Source organism: Salmo trutta, chromosome 31 (genome assembly GCF_901001165.1).
Source record: "Salmo trutta chromosome 31, fSalTru1.1, whole genome shotgun sequence".
NCBI classification, from domain to species: domain Eukaryota; kingdom Metazoa; phylum Chordata; class Actinopteri; order Salmoniformes; family Salmonidae; genus Salmo; species Salmo trutta.
In genome coordinates this window covers 36,826,162-36,845,899 of record NC_042987.1, presented here as the reverse complement: position 1 = coordinate 36,845,899, position 19,738 = coordinate 36,826,162, and the positions used below count along the sequence as shown (strand labels likewise).

Sequence of the window (19,738 nt, the reverse complement as noted above, 5' to 3'; positions counted from 1 at the left end):
CTGGGAATTTGCAATGTGCCAAGCTTTTATGAGAGACAATTGTCATCGAAAGCAGCAATGGTTTGGTTGTTTTCGTTCGAGATTTGTACTGTAAGCCACATTGGTACTTGTGCTGATTCAATGACTTCGCTGTTTAAAGAAGTTAGAGATTGCACACATAAAAACCCTGACCACGACGTGATTTGAACACGCAACCTTCTGATCTGGAGTCAGACGCGCTACCGTTGCGCCACGAGGTCTTGGACAAATTGTATCTTTGGAGGGGATGCCTAGTTCAGATTTCGTTGACTGTATCATTTGGAATGGAGGCCTGGTTCTCTGGGGAAATGTTCCATCTGACAATGCCCCCTCGTCAGCACGTGCCTCTGCCCGACAGGTTAGGTGTATGAAAATACATCAATTCAGAGCCCGAATAGCTCAGTCGGTAGAGCATCAGACTTTTAATCTGAGGGTCCAGGGTTCAAGTCCCTGTTCGGGCGCTGCTTTAATGTTCACCTTCCTTCAGTAGAAAGTCTTTCAATACTTGCATTCTGTCAGATTTAAAAATGGCTTTACTGCGAAAGCACACCATGTGAATATCTGAGGACAGCGCCCCGCTTCCAAAAGCATACAAACATTTTCCAACCAATTAGAGGAGTCACGAAAGTCAGAAATAGCGATCAAATTAATCACTTACCTTTGAAGATCTTCATCTGGTTGCAGTCACAAGAGTCCCAGCTACACAATATATTTTTGTTTTGTTCCATAAAGTCCCTCTTTATATCCCAAAAACTCAGTATTGTTGGCGCGTTGTGATCAGTAATCCACTGGCTCAAAGGCGGTCAAAACACGCAGACGAATACGTCCGAATAGTACCGGTAAAGTTTGTTGAAACATGTCAAACGATTTTTATAATTAATCCTCACGGTTGTCAATTGTCTAAATACTCGATAATATTTCAACCGGACAATAGCGTATTCAATAGAAAGGAAAAACAACGAAGGGTGCGCACTTGGTCATGTGCGCAAACCAGCACTGCATGCTTCCTCAGTCCACTGACAGAAGGTCTCATTCTTCTTCATTTTTCAGAAAACAAGCCTTAAACAATGTCTAAAGACTGTTGACATCTAGTGGAAGCCATAGGAACTGTAATCTGGGTCCTAACCCATTAGAAACTCAATAGGCATTCAATTGAAAACTTCCCACATCAAAAAAAAACCCCACTTCCCGGATGGATTTTCCTCAGATTTTCACCTGCCATATCAGTTCTGTTATACTCACAGACATCATGTCAACGGTTTTGGAAACTTTAGAGTGTGATCTATCCAAATCTACCAATTCTATGCATATCCTAGCTTCTGGGCCTGAGTAACAGGCAGTTAACTTTGGGCACGCTTTTCATCCAGACGTCGAAATACTTCCCCCAAGCCATAAGAAGTTAAAATCCGTGTTCAAAGACTTATTTAAGTCTGTCAATCAATCACACAGCATCATCTGATCTGGGAATTTGCAATGTGCCAAGCTTTTATGAGAGACAATTGTCATCGAAAGCAGCAATGGTTTGGTTGTTTTCGTTCGAGATTTGTACTGTAAGCCACATTGGTACTTGTGCTGATTCAATGACTTCGCTGTTTAAAGAAGTTAGAGATTGCACACATAAAAACCCTGACCACGACGTGATTTGAACACGCAACCTTCTGATCTGGAGTCAGACGCGCTACCGTTGCGCCACGAGGTCTTGGACAAATTGTATCTTTGGAGGGGATGCCTAGTTCAGATTTCGTTGACTGTATCATTTGGAATGGAGGCCTGGTTCTCTGGGGAAATGTTCCATCTGACAATGCCCCCTCGTCAGCACGTGCCTCTGCCCGACAGGTTAGGTGTTTGAAAATACATCAATTCAGAGCCCGAATAGCTCAGTCGGTAGAGCATCAGACTCTTAATCTGAGGGTCCAGGGTTCAAGTCCCTGTTCGGGCGCTGCTTTAATGTTCACCTTCCTTCAGTAGGCAGTCTTTCAATACTTGCATTCTGTCAGATTTAAAAATGGCTTTACTGCGAAAGCACACCATGTGATTATCTGAGGACAGCGCCCCGCTTCCAAAAGCATACAAACATTTTCCAACCAATTAGAGGAGTCACGAAAGTCAGAAATAGCGATCAAATTAATCACTTACCTTTGAAGATCTTCATCTGGTTGCAGTCACAAGAGTCCCAGCTACACAATACATTTTTGTTTTGTTCCATAAAGTCCCTCTTTATATCCCAAAAACTCAGTTTTGTTGGCGCGTTGTGATCAGTAATCCATTGGCTCAAAGGCGGTCAAACACGCAGACGAATACGTCCGAATAGTACCGGTAAAGTTTGTTGAAACATGTCAAACGATTTTTATAATTAATCCTCACGTTGTCAATTGTCTAAATACTCGATAATATTTCAACCGGACAATAGCGTATTCAATAGAAAGGAAAAACAACGAAGGGTGCGCACTTGGTCATGTGCGCAAACCAGCACTGCATGCTTCCTCAGTCCACTGACAGAAGGTCTCATTCTTCTTCATTTTTCAGAAAACAAGCCTTAAACAATGTCTAAAGACTGTTGACATCTAGTGGAAGCCATAGGAACTGTAATCTGGGTCCTAACCCATTAGAAACTCAATAGGCATTCAATTGAAAACTTCCCACATCAAAAAAAAAAACCACTTCCCGGATGGATTTTCCTCAGATTTTCACCTGCCATATCAGTTCTGTTATACTCACAGACATCATGTCAACGGTTTTGGAAACTTTAGAGTGTGATCTATCCAAATCTACCAATTCTATGCATATCCTAGCTTCTGGGCCTGAGTAACAGGCAGTTAACTTTGGGCACGCTTTTCATCCAGACGTCGAAATACTTCCCCCAAGCCATAAGAAGTTAAAATCCGTGTTCAAAGACTTATTTAAGTCTGTCAATCAATCACACAGCATCATCTGATCTGGGAATTTGCAATGTGCCAGGCTTTTATGAGAGACAATTGTCATCGAAAGCAGCAATGGTTTGGTTGTTTTCGTTCGAGATTTGTACTGTAAGCCACATTGGTACTTGTGCTGATTCAATGACTTCGCTGTTTAAAGAAGTTAGAGATTGCACACATAAAAACCCTGACCACGACGTGATTTGAACACGCAACCTTCTGATCTGGAGTCAGACGCGCTACCGTTGCGCCACGAGGTCTTGGACAAATTGTATCTTTGGAGGGGATGCCTAGTTCAGATTTCGTTGACTGTATCATTTGGAATGGAGGCCTGGTTCTCTGGGGAAATGTTCCATCTGACAATGCCCCCTCGTCAGCACGTGCCTCTGCCCGACAGGTTAGGTGTATGAAAATAAGTCAATTCAGAGCCCAATAGCTCAGTCGGTAGAGCATCAGACTCTTAATCTGAGGGTCCAGGGTTCAAGTCCCTGTTCGGGCGCTGCTTTAATGTTCACCTTCCTTCAGTAGGCAGTCTTTCAATACTTGCATTCTGTCAGATTTAAAAATGGCTTTACTGCGAAAGCACACCATGTGATTATCTGAGGACAGCGCCCCGCTTCCAAAAGCATACAAACATTTTCCAACCAATTAGAGGAGTCACGAAAGTCAGAAATAGCGATCAAATTAATCACTTACCTTTGAAGATCTTCATCTGGTTGCAGTCACAAGAGTCCCAGCTACACAATACATTTTTGTTTTGTTCGATAAAGTCCCTCTTTATATCCCCAAAACTCAGTTTTGTTGGCGCGTTGTGATCAGTAATCCACTGGCTCAAAGGCGGTCAAAACACGCAGACGAATACGTCCGAATAGTACCGGTAAAGTTTGTTGAAACATGTCAAACGATTTTTATAATTAATCCTCAGGTTGTCAATTGTCTAAATACTCGATAATATTTCAACCGGACAATAGCGTATTCAATAGAAAGGAAAAACAACGAAGGGTGCGCACTTGGTCATGTGCGCAAACCAGCACTGCATGCTTCCTCAGTCCACTGACAGAAGGTCTCATTCTTCTTCATTTTTCAGAAAACAAGCCTTAAACAATGTCTAAAGACTGTTGACATCTAGTGGAAGCCATAGGAACTGCAATCTGGGTCCTAACCCATTAGAAACTCAATAGGCATTCAATTGAAAACTTCCCACATCAAAAAAAAATCCCACTTCCCGGATGGATTTTCCTCAGATTTTCACCTGCCATATCAGTTCTGTTATACTCACAGACATCATTTCAACGGTTTTGGAAACTTTAGAGTGTGATCTATCCAAATCTACCAATTCTATGCATATCCTAGCTTCTGGGCCTGAGTAACAGGCAGTTAACTTTGGGCACGCTTTTCATCCAGACGTCGAAATACTTCCCCCAAGCCATAAGAAGTTAAAATCCGTGTTCAAAGACTGATTTAAGTCTGTCAATCAATCACACAGCATCATCTGATCTGGGAATTTGCAGTGTGCCAGGCTTTTATGAGAGACAATTGTCATCGAAAGCAGCATTTGTTTGGTTGTTTTCGTTCGAGATTTGTACTGTAAGCCACATTGGTACTTGTGCTGATTCAATGACTTCGCTGTTTAAAGAAGTTAGAGATTGCACACATAAAAACCCTGACCACGACGTGATTTGAACACGCAACCTTCTGATCTGGAGTCAGACGCGCTACCGTTGCGCCACGAGATCTTGGACAAATTGTATCTTTGGAGGGGATGCCTAGTTCAGATTTCGTTGACTGTATCATTTGGAATGGAGGCCTGGTTCTCTGGGGAAATGTTCCATCTGACAATGCCCCCTCGTCAGCACGTGCCTCTGCCCGACAGGTTAGGTGTATGAAAATAAGTCAATTCAGAGCCCGAATAGCTCAGTCGGTAGAGCATCAGACTTTTAATCTGAGGGTCCAGGGTTCAAGTCCCTGTTCGCCTGTTCGGGCGCTGCTTTAATGTTCACCTTCCTTCAGTAGGCAGTCTTTCAATACTTGCATTCTGTCAGATTTAAAAATGGCTTTACTGCGAAAGCACACCATGTGATATCTGAGGACAGCGCCCCGCTTCCAAAAGCATACAAACATTTTCCAACCAATTAGAGGAGTCACGAAAGTCAGAAATAGCGATCAAATTAATCACTTACCTTTGAAGATCTTCATCTGGTTGCAGTCACAAGAGTCCCAGCTACACAATAAATGTTTGTTTTGTTCGATAAAGTCCCTCTTTATATCCCAAAAACTCAGTTTTGTTTGCGCGTTGTGTTCAGTAATCCACTGGCTCAAAGGCGGTCAAAACACGCAGACGAATACATCCTAATAGTACCGGTAAAGTTTGTTGAAACATGTCAAACGATTTTTATAATTAATCCTCAGGTTGTCAATTGTCTAAATAATCGATCATATTTCAACCGGACAATAGCGTATTCAATAGAAAGGAAAAACAACGAAGGGCGCGCACTTGGTCATGTGCGCAAACCAGCACTGCATGCTTCCTCAGTCCACTGACAGAAAGGTCTCATTCTTCTTCATTTTTCAGAAAACAAGCCTAAAACAATGTCTAAAGACTGTTGACATCTAGTGGAAGCCATAGGAACTGCAATCTGGGTCCTAACCCATTAGAAACTCAATAGGCATTCAATTGAAAACTTCCCACATCAAAAAAAATCCCACTTCCTGGATGGATTTCCCTCAGGTTTTCACCTGCCATATCAGTTCTGTTATACTCACAGACATCATTTCAACGGTTTTGGAAACTTTAGAGTGTGTTCTATCCAAATCTACCAATTATATGCATATCCTAGCTTCTGGGCCTGAGTAACAGGCAGTTAACTTTGGGCACGCTTCTCATCCACACGTCAAAATACTTCTCCCAAGCCATAAGAAGTTAAACTCCCTGTTCGAAGACTGATTTAAGTCTGTCAATCACACAGCATCATCTGATCTGGGAATTTGCAGTGTGCCAGGCTTTTATGAGAGACAATTGTCATCGAAAGCAGCATTGGTTTGGTTGTTTTCGTTCGAGATTTGTACTGTAAGCCACATTGGTACTTGTGCTGATTCAATGACTTCGCTGTTTAAAGAAGTTAGAGATTGCACACATAAAAACCCTGACCACGACGTGATTTGAACACACAACCTTCTGATCTGGAGTCAGACGCGCTACCGTTGCGCCACGAGGTCTTGGACAAATTGCATCTTTGGAGGGGATGCCTAGTTCAGATTTCGTTGACTGTATCATTTGGAATGGAGGCCTGGTTCTCTGGGGAAATGTTCCATCTGACAATGCCCCCTCGTCAGCACGTGCCTCTGCCCGGCAGGTTAGGTGTATGAAAATAAGTCAATTCAGAGCCCGAATAGCTCAGTCGGTAGAGCATCAGACTTTTAATCTGAGGGTCCAGGGTTCAAGTCCCTGTTCGGGCGCTGCTTTAATGTTCACCTTCCTTCAGTAGGCAGTCTTTCAATTCTTGCATTCTGTCAGATTTAAAAATGGCTTTACTGCGAAAGCATACCATGTGATTATCTGAGGACAGTGCCCCGCTTCCAAAAGCATACAAACATTTTCCAACCAATTAGAGGAGTCATGAAAGTCAGAAATAGCGATCAAATTAATCACTTACCTTTGAAGATCTTCATCTGGTTGCAGTCACAAGAGTCCCAGCTACACAATACATTTTTGTTTTGTTCGATAAAGTCCCTCTTTATATCCCAAAAACTCAGTTTTGTTGGCGCGTTGTGATCAGTAATCCACTGGCTCAAAGGCGGTCAAATCACGCAGACGAATACGTCCGAATAGTACCGGTAAAGTTTGTTGAAACATGTCAAACGATTTTTATAATTAATCCTCAGGTTGTCAATTGTCTAAATACTCGATAATATTTCAACCGGACAATAGCGTATTCAATAGAAACGAAAAACAACGAAGGGTGCGCACTTGGTCATGTGCCAAACCAGCACTGCATGCTTCCTCAGTCCACTGACAGGTCTCATTCTTCTTCATTTTTCAGGAAAACAAGCCTTAAACAATGTCTAAAGACTGTTGACATCTAGTGGAAGCCATAGGAACTGCAATCTGGGTCCTAACCCATTAGAAACTCAATAGGTATTCAATTGAAAACTTCCCACATCAAAAAAAATCCCACTTCCTGGATGGATTTCCCTCAGGTTTTCACCTGCCATATCAGTTCTGTTATACTCACAGACATCATTTCAACGGTTTTGGAAACTTTAGAGTGTGTTCTATCCAAATCTACCAATTATATGCATATCCTAGCTTCTGGGCCTGAGTAACAGGCAGTTAACTTTGGGCACGCTTCTCATCCACACGTCAAAATACTTCTCCCAAGCCATAAGAAGTTTAACTCCCTGTTCGAAGACTGATTTAAGTCTGTCAATCACACAGCATCATCTGATCTGGGATTTTGCAGTGTGCCAGGCTTTTGCGAGAGACAATTGTCATCTAAAGTAGCATTGGTTTGGTTGTTTTCCTTCGAGATTTGTACTGTAAGCCACATTGGTACTTGTGCTGATTCATTGACTTTGCTGTGTAAGGAAGGTAGAGATTGCACACATAAAATCCCTGACCACGACGTGATTTGAACACACAACCTTCTGATCTGGAGTCAGACGCGCTGCCATTGCGCCACGAGGTCTTGGACAAATTGCATCTTTGGAGGGGATGCCTAGTTCAGATTTCGTTGACTGTATCATTTGGAATGGAGGCCTGGTTCTCTGGGGAAATGTTCCATCTGACAATGCCCCCTCGTCAGCACGTGCCTCTGCCCGGCAGGTTAAGTGTATGAAAATAAGTCAATTCAGAGCCAGAATAGCTCAGTCGGTAGAGCATCAGACTTTTAATCTGAGGGTCCAGGGTTCAAGTCCCTGTTCGGGCGCTGCTTTAATGTTCACCTTCCTTCAGTAGGCAGTCTTTCAATTCTTGCATTCTGTCAGATTTAAAAATGGCTTTACTTCGAAAGCATACCATGTGATTATCTGAGGACAGTGCCCCGCTTCCAAAAGCATACAAACATTTTCCAACCAATTAGAGGAGTCACGAAAGTCAGAAATAGCGATCAAATTAATCACTTAACTTTGAAGATCTTCATCTGGTTGCAGTCACAAGAGTCCCAGCTACACAATACATTTTTGTTTTATTCGATAAAGTCCCTCTTTATATCCCAAAAACTCAGTTTTGTTGGCCCGTTGTGTTCAGTAATCCACTGGCTCAAAGGCGGTCAAATCACGCAGACGAATACGTCCGAATAGTACCGGTAAAGTTTGTTGAAACATGTCAAACGATTTTTATAATTAATCCTCAGGTTGTCAATTGTCTAAATACTCGATAATATTTCAACCGGACAATAGCGTATTCAATAGAAACCAAAAACAACGAAGGGTGCGCACTTGGTCATGTGCCAAACCAGCACTGCATGCTTCCTCAGTCCACTGACAGAAGGTCTCATTCTTCTTCATTTTTCAAGAAAACAAGTCTTAAACAATGTCTAAAGACTGTTGACATCTATTGGAAGCCATAGGAACTGCAATCTGGGTCCTAACCCATTAGAAACTCAATAGGCATTCAATTGAAAACTTCCCACATCAAAAAAAATCCCACTTCCCGGATGGATTTTCCTCAGATTTTCACCTGCCATATCAGTTCTGTTATACTCACAGACATTATTTCAACGGTTTTGGAAACTTTAGAGTGTGTTCTATCCAAATCTACCAATTCTATGCATATCATAGCTTCTGGGCCTGAGTAACAGGCAGTTAACTTTGGGCACGCTTTTCATCCAGACGTCGAAATACTTCCCCCAAGCCATAAGAAGTTAAAATCCGTGTTCAAAGAATGATTTAAGTCTGTCAATCAATCACACAGCATCGTCTGATCTGGGAATTTGCAGTGTGCCAGGCTTTTATGAGAGACAATTGTCATCGAAAGCAGCATTGGTTTGGTTGTTTTCGTTCAAGATTTGTACTGTAAGCCACATTGGTACTTGTGCTGATTCATTGACTTCGCTGTTTAAAGAAGTTAGAGATTGCACACATAAAAACCCTGACCACGACGTGATTTGAACACACAACCTTCTGATCTGGAGTCAGACGCGCTACGTTGCGCCACGAGGTCTTGGACAAATTGCATCTTTGGAGGGGATGCCTAGTTCAGATTTCGTTGACTGTATCATTTGGAATGGAGGCCTGGTTCTCTGGGGAAATGTTCCATCTGACAATGCCCCCTCGTCAGCACGTGCCTCTGCCCGGCAGGTTAGGTGTATGAAAATAAGTCAATTCAGAGCCCGAATAGCTCAGTCGGTAGAGCATCAGACTTTTAATCTGAGGGTCCAGGGTTCAAGTCCCTGTTCGGGCGCTGCTTTAATGTTCACCTTCCTTCAGTAGGCAGTCTTTCAATTCTTGCATTCTGTCAGATTTAAAAATGGCTTTACTGCGAAAGCATACCATGTGATTATCTGAGGACAGTGCCCCGCTTCCAAAAGCATACAAACATTTTCCAACCAATTAGAGGAGTCACGAAAGTCAGAAATAGCGATCAAATTAATCACTTAACTTTGAAGATCTTCATCTGGTTGCAGTCACAAGAGTCCCAGCTACACAATACATTTTTGTTTTATTCGATAAAGTCCCTCTTTATATCCCAAAAACTCAGTTTTGTTGGCCCGTTGTGTTCAGTAATCCACTGGCTCAAAGGCGGTCAAATCACGCAGACGAATACGTCCGAATAGTACCGGTAAAGTTTGTTGAAACATGTCAAACGATTTTTAGAATTAATCCTCAGGTTGTCAATTGTCTAAATACTCGATAATATTTCAACCGGACAATAGCGTATTCAATAGAAACCAAAAACAACGAAGGGTGCGCACTTGGTCATGTGCCAAACCAGCACTGCATGCTTCCTCAGTCCACTGACAGAAGGTCTCATTCTTCTTCATTTTTCAGAAAACAAGCCTTAAACAATGTCTAAAGACAGTTGACATCTAGTGGAAGCCATAGGAACTGCAATCTGGGTCCTAACCAATTAGAAACTCAATAGGCATTCAATTGAAAACTTCCCACATCAAAAACAAATCCCACTTCCCGGATGGATTTTCCTCAGATTTTCACCTGCCATATCAGTTCTGTTATACTCACAGACATTATTTCAACAGTTTTGGAAACTTTAGAGTGTGTTCTATCCAAATCTACCAATTCTATGCATATCATAGCTTCTGGGCCTGAGTAACAGGCAGTTAACTTTGGGCACGCTTTTCATCCAGACGTCGAAATACTTCCCCCAAGCCATAAGAAGTTAAAATCCGTGTTCAAAGAATGATTTAAGTGTGTCAATCAATCACACAGCATCGTCTGATCTGGGAATTTGCAGTGTGCCAGGCTTTTATGAGAGACAATTGTCATCGAAAGCAGCATTGGTTTGGTTGTTTTCGTTCAAGATTTGTACTGTAAGCCACATTGGTACTTGTGCTGATTCATTGACTTCGCTGTTTAAAGAAGTTAGAGATTGCACACATAAAAACCCTGACCACGACGTGATTTGAACACAAAACCTTCTGATCTGGAGTTAGACGCGCTACCGTTGCGCCACGAGGTCTTGGACAAATTGCATCTTTGGAGGGGATGCCTAGTTCAGATTTCGTTGACTGTATCATTTGGAATGGAGGCCTGGTTCTCTGGGGAAATGTTCCATCTGACAATGCCCCCTCGTCAGCACGTGCCTCTGCCCGGCAGGTTAGGTGTATGAAAATAAGTCAATTCAGAGCCCGAATAGCTCAGTCGGTAGAGCATCAGACTTTTAATCTGAGGGTCCAGGGTTCAAGTCCCTGTTCGGGCGCTGCTTTAATGTTCACCTTCCTTCAGTAGGCAGTCTTTCAATTCTTGCTTTCTGTCAGATTTAAAAATGGCTTTACTGCGAAAGCATACCATGTGATTATCTGAGGACAGTGCCCCGCTTCCAAAAGCATACAAACATTTTCCAACCAATTAGAGGAGTCACGAAAGTCAGAAATAGCGATCAAATTAATCACTTAACTTTGAAGATCTTCATCTGGTTGCAGTCACAAGAGTCCCAGCTACACAATACATTTTTGTTTTATTCGATAAAGTCCCTCTTTATATCCCAAAAACTCAGTTTTGTTGGCCCGTTGTGTTCAGTAATCCACTGGCTCAAAGGCGGTCAAATCACGCAGACGAATACGTCCGAATAGTACCGGTAAAGTTTGTTGAAACATGTCAAACGATTTTTAGAATTAATCCTCAGGTTGTCAATTGTCTAAATACTCGATAATATTTCAACCGGACAATAGCGTATTCAATAGAAACCAAAAACAACGAAGGGTGCGCACTTGGTCATGTGCCAAACCAGCACTGCATGCTTCCTCAGTCCACTGACAGAAGGTCTCATTCTTCTTCATTTTTCGGAAAACAAGCCTTAAACAATGTCTAAAGACTGTTGACATCTATTGGAAGCCATAGGAACTGCAATCTGGGTCCTAACCCATTAGAAACTCAATAGGCATTCAATTGAAAACTTCCCACATCAAAAAAATCCCACTTCCCGGATGGATTTTCCTCAGATTTTCACCTGCCATATCAGTTCTGTTATACTCACAGACATTATTTCAACGGTTTTGGAAACTTTAGAGTGTGTTCTATCCAAATCTACCAATTCTATGCATATCATAGCTTCTGGGCCTGAGTAACAGGCAGTTAACTTTGGGCACGCTTTTCATCCAGACGTCGAAATACTTCCCCCAAGCCATAAGAAGTTAAAATCCGTGTTCAAAGAATGATTTAAGTCTGTCAATCAATCACACAGCATCGTCTGATCTGGGAATTTGCAGTGTGCCAGGCTTTTATGAGAGACAATTGTCATCGAAAGCAGCATTGGTTTGGTTGTTTTCGTTCAAGATTTGTACTGTAAGCCACATTGGTACTTGTGCTGATTCATTGACTTCGCTGTTTAAAGAAGTTAGAGATTGCACACATAAAAACCCTGACCACGACGTGATTTGAACACAAAACCTTCTGATCTGGAGTTAGACGCGCTACCGTTGCGCCACGAGGTCTTGGACAAATTGCATCTTTGGAGGGGATGCCTAGTTCAGATTTCGTTGACTGTATCATTTGGAATGGAGGCCTGGTTCTCTGGGGAAATGTTCCATCTGACAATGCCCCCTCGTCAGCACGTGCCTCTGCCCGGCAGGTTAGGTGTATGAAAATAAGTCAATTCAGAGCCCGAATAGCTCAGTCGGTAGAGCATCAGACTTTTAATCTGAGGGTCCAGGGTTCAAGTCCCTGTTCGGGCGCTGCTTTAATGTTCACCTTCCTTCAGTAGGCAGTCTTTCAATTCTTGCTTTCTGTCAGATTTAAAAATGGCTTTACTGCGAAAGCATACCATGTGATTATCTGAGGACAGTGCCCCGCTTCCAAAAGCATACAAACATTTTCCAACCAATTAGAGGAGTCATGAAAGTCAGAAATAGCGATCAAATTAATCACTTACCTTTGAAGATCTTCATCTGGTTGCAGTCACAAGAGTCCCAGCTACACAATACATTTTTGTTTTATTCGATAAAGTCCCTCTTTATATCCCAAAAACTCAGTTTTGTTGGCCCGTTGTGTTCAGTAATCCACTGGCTCAAAGGCGGTCAAATCACGCAGACGAATATGTCCGAATAGTACCGGTAAAGTTTGTTGAAACATGTCAAACGATTTTTAGAATTAATCCTCAGGTTGTCAATTGTCTAAATACTCGATAATATTTCAACCGGACAATAGCGTATTCAATAGAAACCAAAAACAACGAAGGGTGCGCACTTGGTCATGTGCCAAACCAGCACTGCATGCTTCCTCAGTCCACTGACAGAAGGTCTCATTCTTCTTCATTTTTCGGAAAACAAGCCTTAAACAATGTCTAAAGACTGTTGACATCTATTGGAAGCCATAGGAACTGCAATCTGGGTCCTAACCCATTAGAAACTCAATAGGCATTCAATTGAAAACTTCCCACATCAAAAAAAATCCCACTTCCCGGATGGATTTTCCTCAGATTTTCACCTGCCATATCAGTTCTGTTATACTCACAGACATTATTTCAACGGTTTTGGAAACTTTAGAGTGTGTTCTATCCAAATCTACCAATTCTATGCATATCATAGCTTCTGGGCCTGAGTAACAGGCAGTTAACTTTGGGCACGCTTTTCATCCAGACGTCGAAATACTTCCCCCAAGCCATAAGAAGTTAAAATCCGTGTTCAAAGAATGATTTAAGTGTGTCAATCAATCACACAGCATCGTCTGATCTGGGAATTTGCAGTGTGCCAGGCTTTTATGAGAGACAATTGTCATCGAAAGCAGCATTGGTTTGGTTGTTTTCGTTCAAGATTTGTACTGTAAGCCACATTGGTACTTGTGCTGATTCATTGACTTCGCTGTTTAAAGAAGTTAGAGATTGCACACATAAAAACCCTGACCACGACGTGATTTGAACACAAAACCTTCTGATCTGGAGTTAGACGCGCTACCGTTGCGCCACGAGGTCTTGGACAAATTGCATCTTTGGAGGGGATGCCTAGTTCAGATTTCGTTGACTGTATCATTTGGAATGGAGGCCTGGTTCTCTGGGGAAATGTTCCATCTGACAATGCCCCCTCGTCAGCACGTGCCTCTGCCCGGCAGGTTAGGTGTATGAAAATAAGTCAATTCAGAGCCCGAATAGCTCAGTCGGTAGAGCATCAGACTTTTAATCTGAGGGTCCAGGGTTCAAGTCCCTGTTCGGGCGCTGCTTTAATGTTCACCTTCCTTCAGTAGGCAGTCTTTCAATTCTTGCTTTCTGTCAGATTTAAAAATGGCTTTACTGCGAAAGCATACCATGTGATTATCTGAGGACAGTGCCCCGCTTCCAAAAGCATACAAACATTTTCCAACCAATTAGAGGAGTCATGAAAGTCAGAAATAGCGATCAAATTAATCACTTAACTTTGAAGATCTTCATCTGGTTGCAGTCACAAGAGTCCCAGCTACACAATACATTTTTGTTTTATTCGATAAAGTCCCTCTTTATATCCCAAAAACTCAGTTTTGTTGGCCCGTTGTGTTCAGTAATCCACTGGCTCAAAGGCGGTCAAATCACGCAGACGAATACGTCCGAATAGTACCGGTAAAGTTTGTTGAAACATGTCAAACGATTTTTATAATTAATCCTCAGGTTGTCAATTGTCTAAATACTCGATAATATTTCAACCGGACAATAGCGTATTCAATAGAAACCAAAAACAACGAAGGGTGCGCACTTGGTCATGTGCCAAACCAGCACTGCATGCTTCCTCAGTCCACTGACAGAAGGTCTCATTCTCTTCATTTTTCGGAAAACAAGCCTTAAACAATGTCTAAAGACTGTTGACATCTATTGGAAGCCATAGGAACTGCAATCTGGGTCCTAACCCATTAGAAACTCAATAGGCATTCAATTGAAAACTTCCCACATCAAAAAAATCCCACTTCCCGGATGGATTTTCCTCAGATTTTCACCTGCCATATCAGTTCTGTTATACTCACAGACATTATTTCAACGGTTTTGGAAACTTTAGAGTGTGTTCTATCCAAATCTACCAATTCTATGCATATCCTAGCTTCTGGGCCTGAGTAACAGGCAGTTAACTTTGGGCACGCTTTTCATCCAGACGTCGAAATACTTCCCCCAAGCCATAAGAAGTTAAAATCCGTGTTCAAAGAATGATTTAAGTCTGTCAATCAATCACACAGCATCGTCTGATCTGGGAATTTGCAGTGTGCCAGGCTTTTATGAGAGACAATTGTCATCGAAAGCAGCATTGGTTTGGTTGTTTTCGTTCAAGATTTGTACTGTAAGCCACATTGGTACTTGTGCTGATTCATTGACTTCGCTGTTTAAAGAAGTTAGAGATTGCACACATAAAAACCCTGACCACGACGTGATTTGAACATACAACCTTCTGATCTGGAGTCAGACGCGCTACAGTTGCGCCACGAGGTCTTGGACAAATTGCATCTTTGGAGGGGATGCCTAGTTCAGATTTCGTTGACTGTATCATTTGGAATGGAGGCCTGGTTCTCTGGGGAAATGTTCCATCTGACAATGCCCCCTCGTCAGCACGTGCCTCTGCCCGGCAGGTTAGGTGTATGAAAATAAGTCAATTCAGAGCCCGAATAGCTCAGTCGGTAGAGCATCAGACTTTTAATCTGAGGGTCCAGGGTTCAAGTCCCTGTTCGGGCGCTGCTTTAATGTTCACCTTCCTTCAGTAGGCAGTCTTTCAATTCTTGCTTCTGTCAGATTTAAAAATGGCTTTACTGCGAAAGCATACCATGTGATTATCTGAGGACAGTGCCCCGCTTCCAAAAGCATACAAACATTTTCCAACCAATTAGAGGAGTCACGAAAGTCAGAAATAGCGATCAAATTAATCACTTACCTTTGAAGATCTTCATCTGGTTGCAGTCACAAGAGTCCCAGCTACACAATACATTTTTGTTTTGTTCGATAAAGTCCCTCTTTATATCCCAAAAACTCAGTTTTGTTGGCCCGTTGTGTTCAGTAATCCACTGGCTCAAAGGCGGTCAAATCACGCAGACGAATACGTCCGAATAGTACCGGTAAAGTTTGTTGAAACATGTCAAACGATTTTTAGAATTAATCCTCAGGTTGTCAATTGTCTAAATACTCGATAATATTTCAACCGGACAATAGCGTATTCAATAGAAACGAAAAACAACGAAGGGTGCGCACTTGGTCATGTGCCAAACCAGCACTGCATGCTTCCTCAGTCCACTGACAGAAGGTCTCATTCTTCTTCATTTTTCAGAAAACAAGCCTTAAACAATGTCTAAAGACTGTTGACATCTATTGGAAGCCATAGGAACTGCAATCTGGGTCCTAACCCATTAGAAACTCAATAGGCATTCAATTGAAAACTTCCCACATCAAAAAAAATCCCACTTCCCGGATGGATTTTCCTCAGATTTTCACCTGCCATATCAGTTCTGTTATACTCACAGACATTATTTCAACGGTTTTGGAAACTTTAGAGTGTGTTCTATCCAAATCTACCAATTCTATGCATATCATAGCTTCTGGGCCTGAGTAACAGGCAGTTAACTTTGGGCACGCTTTTCATCCAGACGTCGAAATACTTCCCCCAAGCCATAAGAAGTTAAAATCCGTGTTCAAAGAATGATTTAAGTCTGTCAATCAATCACACAGCATCGTCTGATCTGGGAATTTGCAGTGTGCCAGGCTTTTATGAGAGACAATTGTCATCGAAAGCAGCATTGGTTTGGTTGTTTTCGTTCAAGATTTGTACTGTAAGCCACATTGGTACTTGTGCTGATTCATTGACTTCGCTGTTTAAAGAAGTTAGAGATTGCACACATAAAAACCCTGACCACGACGTGATTTGAACATACAACCTTCTGATCTGGAGTCAGACGCGCTACAGTTGCGCCACGAGGTCTTGGACAAATTGCATCTTTGGAGGGGATGCCTAGTTCAGATTTCGTTGACTGTATCATTTGGAATGGAGGCCTGGTTCTCTGGGGAAATGTTCCATCTGACAATGCCCCCTCGTCAGCACGTGCCTCTGCCCGGCAGGTTAGGTGTATGAAAATAAGTCAATTCAGAGCCCGAATAGCTCAGTCGGTAGAGCATCAGACTTTTAATCTGAGGGTCCAGGGTTCAAGTCCCTGTTCGGGCGCTGCTTTAATGTTCACCTTCCTTCAGTAGGCAGTCTTTCAATTCTTGCATCTGTCAGATTTAAAAATGGCTTTACTGCGAAAGCATACCATGTGATTATCTGAGGACAGTGCCCCGCTTCCAAAAGCATACAAACATTTTCCAACCAATTAGAGGAGTCACGAAAGTCAGAAATAGCGATCAAATTAATCACTTAACTTTGAAGATCTTCATCTGGTTGCAGTCACAAGAGTCCCAGCTACACAATACATTTTTGTTTTGTTCGATAAAGTCCCTCTTTATATCCCAAAAACTCAGTTTTGTTGGCCCGTTGTGTTCAGTAATCCACTGGCTCAAAGGCGGTCAAATCACGCAGACGAATACGTCCGAATAGTACCGGTAAAGTTTGTTGAAACATGTCAAACGATTTTTATAATTAATCCTCAGGTTGTCAATTGTCTAAATACTCGATAATATTTCAACCGGACAATAGCGTATTCAATAGAAACGAAAAACAACGAAGGGTGCGCACTTGGTCATGTGCCAAACCAGCACTGCATGCTTCCTCAGTCCACTGACAGAAGGTCTCATTCTTCTTCATTTTTCGGAAAACAAGCCTTAAACAATGTCTAAAGACTGTTGACATCTATTGGAAGCCATAGGAACTGCAATCTGGGTCCTAACCCATTAGAAACTCAATAGGCATTCAATTGAAAACTTCCCACATCAAAAAAATCCCACTTCCCGGATGGATTTTCCTCAGATTTTCACCTGCCATATCAGTTCTGTTATACTCACAGACATTATTTCAACGGTTTTGGAAACTTTAGAGTGTGTTCTATCCAAATCTACCAATTCTATGCATATCCTAGCTTCTGGGCCTGAGTAACAGGCAGTTAACTTTGGGCACGCTTTTCATCCAGACGTCGAAATACTTCCCCCAAGCCATAAGAAGTTAAAATCCGTGTTCAAAGAATGATTTAAGTCTGTCAATCAATCACACAGCATCGTCTGATCTGGGAATTTGCAGTGCGCCAGGCTTTTATGAGAGACAATTGTCATCGAAAGCAGCATTGGTTTGGTTGTTTTCGTTCAAGATTTGTACTGTAAGCCACATTGGTACTTGTGCTGATTCATTGACTTCGCTGTTTAAAGAAGTTAGAGATTGCACACATAAAAACCCTGACCACGACGTGATTTGAACACACAACCTTCTGATCTGGAGTCAGACGCGCTACCGTTGCGCCACGAGGTCTTGGACAAATTGTATCTTTGGAGGGGATGCTTAGTTCAGATTTCGTTGACTGTATCATTTGGAATGGAGGCCTGGTTCTCTGGGGAAATGTTCCATCTGACAATGCCCCCTCGTCAGCACGTGCCTCTGCCCGGCAGGTTAGGTGTATGAAAATAAGTCAATCCAGAGCCCGAATAGCTCAGTCGGTAGAGCATCAGACTTTTAATCTGAGGGTCCAGGGTTCAAGTCCCTGTTCAGGCACTGCTTTAATGTTCACCTTCTTCAGTAGGAAGTCTTTCAATTCTTGCCTTCTGTCAGATTTAAAAATGGCTTTACTGCGAAAGCATACCATGTGATTATCTGAGGACAGTGCCCCGCTTCCAAAAGCATACAAACATTTTCCAACCAATTAGAGGAGTCACGAAAGTCAGAAATAGCGATCAAATTAATCACTTACCTTTGAAGATCTTCATCTGGTTGCAGTCACAAGAGTCCCAGCTACACAATACATTTTTGTTTTGTTCGATAAAGTCCCTCTTTATATCCCAAAAACTCAGTTTTGTTGGCCCGTTGTGTTCAGTAATCCACTGGCTCAAAGGCGGTCAAATCACGCAGACGAATATGTCCGAATAGTACCGGTAAAGTTTGTTGAAACATGTCAAACGATTTTTATAATTAATCCTCAGGTTGTCAATTGTCTAAATACTCGATAATATTTCAACCGGACAATAGCGTATTCAATAGAAACCAAAAACAACGAAGGGTGCGCACTTGGTCATGTGCCAAACCAGCACTGCATGCTTCCTCAGTCCACTGACAGAAGGTCTCATTCTTCTTCATTTTTCGGAAAACAAGCCTTAAACAATGTCTAAAGACTGTTGACATCTATTGGAAGCCATAGGAACTGCAATCTGGGTCCTAACCCATTAGAAACTCAATAGGCATTCAATTGAAAACTTCCCACATCAAAAAAATCCCACTTCCCGGATGGATTTTCCTCAGATTTTCACCTGCCATATCAGTTCTGTTATACTCACAGACATTATTTCAACGGTTTTGGAAACTTTAGAGTGTGTTCTATCCAAATCTACCAATTCTATGCATATCCTAGCTTCTGGGCCTGAGTAACAGGCAGTTAACTTTGGGCACGCTTTTCATCCAGACGTCGAAATACTTCCCCCAAGCCATAAGAAGTTAAAATCCGTGTTCAAAGAATGATTTAAGTCTGTCAATCAATCACACAGCATCGTCTGATCTGGGAATTTGCAGTGTGCCAGGCTTTTATGAGAGACAATTGTCATCGAAAGCAGCATTGGTTTGGTTGTTTTCGTTCAAGATTTGTACTGTAAGCCACATTGGTACTTGTGCTGATTCATTGACTTCGCTGTTTAAAGAAGTTAGAGATTGCACACATAAAAACCCTGACCACGACGTGATTTGAACATACAACCTTCTGATCTGGAGTCAGACGCGCTACAGTTGCGCCACGAGGTCTTGGACAAATTGCATCTTTGGAGGGGATGCCTAGTTCAGATTTCGTTGACTGTATCATTTGGAATGGAGGCCTGGTTCTCTGGGGAAATGTTCCATCTGACAATGCCCCCTCGTCAGCACGTGCCTCTGCCCGGCAGGTTAGGTGTATGAAAATAAGTCAATTCAGAGCCCGAATAGCTCAGTCGGTAGAGCATCAGACTTTTAATCTGAGGGTCCAGGGTTCAAGTCCCTGTTCGGGCGCTGCTTTAATGTTCACCTTCCTTCAGTAGGCAGTCTTTCAATTCTTGCTTTCTGTCAGATTTAAAAATGGCTTTACTGCGAAAGCAT

The 19,738-nt window shown here is 42.3% G+C and overlaps 24 non-coding genes across 24 annotated transcripts; 14 read left to right on the top strand and 10 right to left on the bottom strand.

The window, feature by feature from the left end:
• Positions 1 to 167: 167 nt before the first annotated feature.
• Positions 168 to 239, bottom strand: trnaw-cca (transfer RNA tryptophan (anticodon CCA)). Its single transcript has one exon. It is a non-coding gene; the product is annotated as a tRNA-Trp (tRNA).
• Positions 240 to 406: 167 nt separating this feature from the next.
• trnak-uuu (transfer RNA lysine (anticodon UUU)) lies at positions 407 to 479 on the top strand. The gene has a single exon. It is a non-coding gene; the product is annotated as a tRNA-Lys (tRNA).
• A 1,166-nt stretch (positions 480 to 1,645) lies between these two features.
• On the bottom strand, positions 1,646 to 1,717 carry trnaw-cca (transfer RNA tryptophan (anticodon CCA)). Its single transcript has one exon. It is a non-coding gene; the product is annotated as a tRNA-Trp (tRNA).
• A 167-nt stretch (positions 1,718 to 1,884) lies between these two features.
• trnak-cuu (transfer RNA lysine (anticodon CUU)) lies at positions 1,885 to 1,957 on the top strand. Its single transcript has one exon. It is a non-coding gene; the product is annotated as a tRNA-Lys (tRNA).
• A 1,164-nt stretch (positions 1,958 to 3,121) lies between these two features.
• Positions 3,122 to 3,193, bottom strand: trnaw-cca (transfer RNA tryptophan (anticodon CCA)). The gene has a single exon. It is a non-coding gene; the product is annotated as a tRNA-Trp (tRNA).
• A 167-nt stretch (positions 3,194 to 3,360) lies between these two features.
• Positions 3,361 to 3,432, top strand: trnak-cuu (transfer RNA lysine (anticodon CUU)). The gene has a single exon. It is a non-coding gene; the product is annotated as a tRNA-Lys (tRNA).
• A 1,165-nt stretch (positions 3,433 to 4,597) lies between these two features.
• Positions 4,598 to 4,669, bottom strand: trnaw-cca (transfer RNA tryptophan (anticodon CCA)). Its single transcript has one exon. It is a non-coding gene; the product is annotated as a tRNA-Trp (tRNA).
• A 167-nt stretch (positions 4,670 to 4,836) lies between these two features.
• trnak-uuu (transfer RNA lysine (anticodon UUU)) lies at positions 4,837 to 4,909 on the top strand. Its single transcript has one exon. It is a non-coding gene; the product is annotated as a tRNA-Lys (tRNA).
• Positions 4,910 to 6,077: 1,168 nt separating this feature from the next.
• trnaw-cca (transfer RNA tryptophan (anticodon CCA)) lies at positions 6,078 to 6,149 on the bottom strand. Its single transcript has one exon. It is a non-coding gene; the product is annotated as a tRNA-Trp (tRNA).
• Positions 6,150 to 6,316: 167 nt separating this feature from the next.
• Positions 6,317 to 6,389, top strand: trnak-uuu (transfer RNA lysine (anticodon UUU)). Its single transcript has one exon. It is a non-coding gene; the product is annotated as a tRNA-Lys (tRNA).
• A 1,157-nt stretch (positions 6,390 to 7,546) lies between these two features.
• Positions 7,547 to 7,618, bottom strand: trnaw-cca (transfer RNA tryptophan (anticodon CCA)). The gene has a single exon. It is a non-coding gene; the product is annotated as a tRNA-Trp (tRNA).
• A 167-nt stretch (positions 7,619 to 7,785) lies between these two features.
• trnak-uuu (transfer RNA lysine (anticodon UUU)) lies at positions 7,786 to 7,858 on the top strand. The gene has a single exon. It is a non-coding gene; the product is annotated as a tRNA-Lys (tRNA).
• Positions 7,859 to 9,260: 1,402 nt separating this feature from the next.
• trnak-uuu (transfer RNA lysine (anticodon UUU)) lies at positions 9,261 to 9,333 on the top strand. The gene has a single exon. It is a non-coding gene; the product is annotated as a tRNA-Lys (tRNA).
• A 1,164-nt stretch (positions 9,334 to 10,497) lies between these two features.
• On the bottom strand, positions 10,498 to 10,569 carry trnaw-cca (transfer RNA tryptophan (anticodon CCA)). Its single transcript has one exon. It is a non-coding gene; the product is annotated as a tRNA-Trp (tRNA).
• Positions 10,570 to 10,736: 167 nt separating this feature from the next.
• Positions 10,737 to 10,809, top strand: trnak-uuu (transfer RNA lysine (anticodon UUU)). The gene has a single exon. It is a non-coding gene; the product is annotated as a tRNA-Lys (tRNA).
• A 1,162-nt stretch (positions 10,810 to 11,971) lies between these two features.
• trnaw-cca (transfer RNA tryptophan (anticodon CCA)) lies at positions 11,972 to 12,043 on the bottom strand. The gene has a single exon. It is a non-coding gene; the product is annotated as a tRNA-Trp (tRNA).
• A 167-nt stretch (positions 12,044 to 12,210) lies between these two features.
• trnak-uuu (transfer RNA lysine (anticodon UUU)) lies at positions 12,211 to 12,283 on the top strand. The gene has a single exon. It is a non-coding gene; the product is annotated as a tRNA-Lys (tRNA).
• Positions 12,284 to 13,446: 1,163 nt separating this feature from the next.
• trnaw-cca (transfer RNA tryptophan (anticodon CCA)) lies at positions 13,447 to 13,518 on the bottom strand. Its single transcript has one exon. It is a non-coding gene; the product is annotated as a tRNA-Trp (tRNA).
• Positions 13,519 to 13,685: 167 nt separating this feature from the next.
• Positions 13,686 to 13,758, top strand: trnak-uuu (transfer RNA lysine (anticodon UUU)). The gene has a single exon. It is a non-coding gene; the product is annotated as a tRNA-Lys (tRNA).
• Positions 13,759 to 15,158: 1,400 nt separating this feature from the next.
• On the top strand, positions 15,159 to 15,231 carry trnak-uuu (transfer RNA lysine (anticodon UUU)). Its single transcript has one exon. It is a non-coding gene; the product is annotated as a tRNA-Lys (tRNA).
• Positions 15,232 to 16,632: 1,401 nt separating this feature from the next.
• Positions 16,633 to 16,705, top strand: trnak-uuu (transfer RNA lysine (anticodon UUU)). Its single transcript has one exon. It is a non-coding gene; the product is annotated as a tRNA-Lys (tRNA).
• A 1,161-nt stretch (positions 16,706 to 17,866) lies between these two features.
• Positions 17,867 to 17,938, bottom strand: trnaw-cca (transfer RNA tryptophan (anticodon CCA)). Its single transcript has one exon. It is a non-coding gene; the product is annotated as a tRNA-Trp (tRNA).
• Positions 17,939 to 18,105: 167 nt separating this feature from the next.
• Positions 18,106 to 18,178, top strand: trnak-uuu (transfer RNA lysine (anticodon UUU)). The gene has a single exon. It is a non-coding gene; the product is annotated as a tRNA-Lys (tRNA).
• Positions 18,179 to 19,578: 1,400 nt separating this feature from the next.
• On the top strand, positions 19,579 to 19,651 carry trnak-uuu (transfer RNA lysine (anticodon UUU)). Its single transcript has one exon. It is a non-coding gene; the product is annotated as a tRNA-Lys (tRNA).
• Positions 19,652 to 19,738: the final 87 nt, after the last annotated feature.